The 3,855-nt window shown below is 45.1% G+C and overlaps 1 pseudogene; it reads left to right on the forward strand.

Moving 5' to 3' along the window:
• Positions 1 to 412: 412 nt before the first annotated feature.
• On the forward strand, positions 413 to 1,772 carry LOC100984900 (aspartate aminotransferase, mitochondrial-like; annotated as a pseudogene).
• The last annotated feature ends 2,083 nt before the right edge of the window (positions 1,773 to 3,855 follow it).

Genomic DNA, 3,855 nt, shown 5'->3' on the forward strand with positions numbered 1-3,855 from the left:
CCCAACCGTCTCTAGGGACCTCAGAGTAAGTGTTTTTAACTAATCTACTTTTCCTCCCAGTGTACAAATAAAGATTAAAATTCTGCATATTTGCTTCTCTAGTTATCATTATCAAACAAATCATTCTTTCTTGTGTATATATACAGATACACATATACATAAACATACGTATAACTTAATCCACTGCCTACTATTAGCTTCGATTTCTTCATCTGACTCAGTTTCTGCTTCTTCATGACTTCAGCTTTTCATGAATTCTACGGAATTCTCCCATAACTTATTTCCTGTTTTAGCTCTCCCTGCTTACTCTGGTTCTCTCCACATTTCCCATTGAAAATTCCTTAAAAAGGAGAATTTTATGCTTGCCCTCTGCTCCGTCCTGCGTCTGCCCACTGCCCTCCTACCGTCCACCATGGCCCCTCTGCGCTCCAGCTGTGTCCTCTCCGGGATCGCTGCCGCCTTCCACCCGGGCTCGCCTCTGATGCCCCTGCCAGAGCCAGCTCCTGGTGGACCCATGTGGAGATGGGACCACCAGAACCCATCCTTGGAGTCACCGAAGACTTTAAGAGGGACACCAATAGCAAAAAGATGAATCTGGGAGTTAGTGCCTACAGGGACCACAACGGAAAGCCTTACAGCATCCACAAGGCAGAGGCCCAGATTGCAGCCAAAAATTTGGACGAGGACTACCTCTCCATTGGGCGGCTGGCTGAATTTTGCAAGGCATCTGCAGAAGTAGCCTTGGGCGAGAACAGCGAAGTCTCGAAAAGTGGCCGGTTTGTCACTGTGCAGACCATTTCTGGAACTAGTGCCTTAAGGATCAGAGCCAGTTTTCTGCAAAGATTTCTTAAGTTCAGCCAAGATGTCTTTCTGCCCAAACCAACCTGGGGAAATCGCACACCCATCTTCAGGGATAGTGGCATGCAGCTACAAGGTTATCGATACTATGACCGCAAGACTTGCGGTTTTGACTTCACAGGCACTGTGGAGGACATTTCAAAAACACCAGAGCAAAGTCTTCTTCTTCTGCATGCTTGCGCCCATAATCCCACAGGAGTGGACCCTGGTCCCAAGCAGCAGAAGGAAATAGCAACAGTGGTGAAGAAAAAAAAAATCTCTTTGCACTCTTCGACATGGCCTACCAAGGCTTTGCCAGTGGCGATGGTAACAAGGATGCCTGGGCTGTGCGCCACTCTGCCAATTATACGCCATTGTCGCTGCCAATCATACACCAAGAACATGGGCTTACACAGTGAGGGTGTGGCAAGCTTCATCATGGTTTGCAAAGACGCAGATGAAGCCAAGAGGGTAGAGTCACATTTGAAGATCTTGATCTGTCCCATGTATTCCAACCCTCCCCTCAATGGGACCCGTTTGCTTCTACCATTCTGAACGCTCCAGATTTGTGAAAACAATGGTTGCAAGAAGTGAAAGGCAAGGCCCATCGCATCATTAGCATGCAGACTCAGCTGGTCTCTAACCTCAAGAAGGAGGGTTCTACCCACTACCGGCCACACATCACTGCCCAAATTGACATGTTTTGTTTCACAAGGGTAAAGCCCGAACAGGTGGAAAGGCTGAGCAAGGAGTCCTCCATCTACATGACAAAGGACAGCCGCTTCTCTGAGGCAGGGGTCACCTCCAGCAATGTGGGCTACCTTGTCCATACCATTCACCAGGTCACCAAGTAATGTCCCTGGTGCAAGGAAACAGAGACAACCTTTCCGTCTTCAGCCTCTGCTACTGGGAGCTTCACAGAGGATGACAGAGGGTGGATGGTAGTAAGTGGATCATTTCCTTCAACCACAGTGTGTAACACTCAGCGATTGAATGTTTCTCAGAAAAGAACATGTAGTGACATAGGGCAGAGGCATCTGTGGCTGGCGTCTGGAACATTGTGGCTCTAAACAAAACTCTACCCTATCCTTTTAATCCAACTTTTCTCAAAGAGTTTACATGTGCAAGAAAGTCATCACACAAGGAAACCTGTCAATTATGCTATTGGAATATTTTAGAAGCTTTAACTGAAGTGTTATAGAGTTCGGGTTCCTCATGATAAATAGCACACATTAGAGGCTTTGAGAGAAGACCTAGTTCTGTCATGAACAGTTGGCCTCAGGTCTGTCCTCTCATGATGGAGCAACCTTATCAACAGACCATATTGCAGAAATTTATGTTTATGAAAACCAATGAGTCTGCTGCCACTACAGCAAGGAAAATATGCAGATTCCTGTCATATTTAAGAAAAAGAGAAGGCTCTCTTTTCTTCTTTGTCATTGCTGTTCTTTTCCTTAGGCACAAAGAATTTTAACCAATGTAAATTTTTATCCCATTATACCGCATGATTGACCATCAACCCCATCCTATCGGGATTTATTTAAAAATAAAGAGGCCGAGCGCAGTGGCTCATGACTAATCCCAGCACTTTGGGTGGGTCAGTTGAGGACAGAAGTTTGAGACCAGCCTGGCCAACTTGGTTAAACCCCGTCTCTACTAAAAAATCAGTCAGGCATAGTAGCGGGAACCTGTAATCCCAGCTACTCGGGAGGCTGAGGCAGGAGAATCGCTTGAACTGGGGAGGCGGAGGGTGCAGTGAGCCAAGATCGTGCCATTGCACTCCAGCCTGGGCAACAAGAGCGAAACTCTATCTCAGAAAAAAAAAAAAAGAATAAAGAATGTAATTTTCTGCTGATCTCATACCCTCACCCTTCTTGGCAAAGAATAGTGGAGAGTAGGTAACCACACTTTATCTCAGCATCCTCTTCAATGATTGTGTAAATTCCTCCAGTTGGGATGTTGTCTCTGACCAGTTGGACCTCCTCCCTTTGTTAAATGTGGTTGTGCGTTTGCTCATCTCACATCATGAGTCAGACGCACAGGCTAGTACCAGGAAAGAGGATATTCTAGGCTATGTGTGCTGCCAGCTGGGCTCAGGCTTCACCCATTGGAAAGAACCACCATCTGCTCTAATTATGTAGACTTATTGCAGCCTGGTTTCTCTGTTACAATAAAATTACTGTAAACCGCCCCCCACCCTGCCACCCCATGCCCTGCAAAAAAAGAGAATTTTATTTACTCATTTTTTAAATGTCAGGCCTTAGCATTATTTCCTAACCAGACTTGGGTTGTATGCCCATGCTGACTCAATCAGTTCTGGCTTACGAGGTCTGTATTGTGCCACCTCTTTAGCATGAGCTGTAGGTCAGGGCGCTTCACACAAAAGAGTCTGACATGTCTTTTACATCCTAGCTCAAGCTATTGTTACTTTAACCCACCATATTTTCTGAATTAGTCTTTCCAGTAGGTTATCTAAGGAAAGTAATATGGAGTCATTATTAGCCATACAGCCCCAACTCAAATACATTGATTTTGTCAAATATGTTGATTATGCAGTCACCTGGCAGGGACCTGAGAGAATAGGTAATGTTGGCAAGATTTTATGGAATGGAAATTCAACTGGGCATCAGAAGACCTGGATATTAGCTCTCTGTGGCCATGAATTAGGTCTCAAAATCGGGCAAATTTCTCAGTCTTTCAGACTTTCCATTCTACATCTGAAAGTTGGGGAGATAAGCTGTACAATTTATAAGGTGGCTCCCAGTCTGAAATTCTGTGGGCCCACATCATGAGTCTTGAGGTCAGAATATATCTAGAATATGAAGAAGGCAATGAGCCTCTCAGGAGCTTCTAGGTGATAAAAGATCAGAATGAGGGCATTGCTTTTTTTTTAAAGGAAGACTATCTATCAGAAATGACTTCCCTGAGCTAATATGTACTTGCAGGTCTAGGATGGGTTATGGCAAACCCACTGACTATAGTCCACATACAAAATAGTTGGGGCAGGACTGAGACACT

Source organism: Pan paniscus, chromosome 10 (genome assembly GCF_029289425.2).
Source record: "Pan paniscus chromosome 10, NHGRI_mPanPan1-v2.0_pri, whole genome shotgun sequence".
NCBI classification, from domain to species: domain Eukaryota; kingdom Metazoa; phylum Chordata; class Mammalia; order Primates; family Hominidae; genus Pan; species Pan paniscus.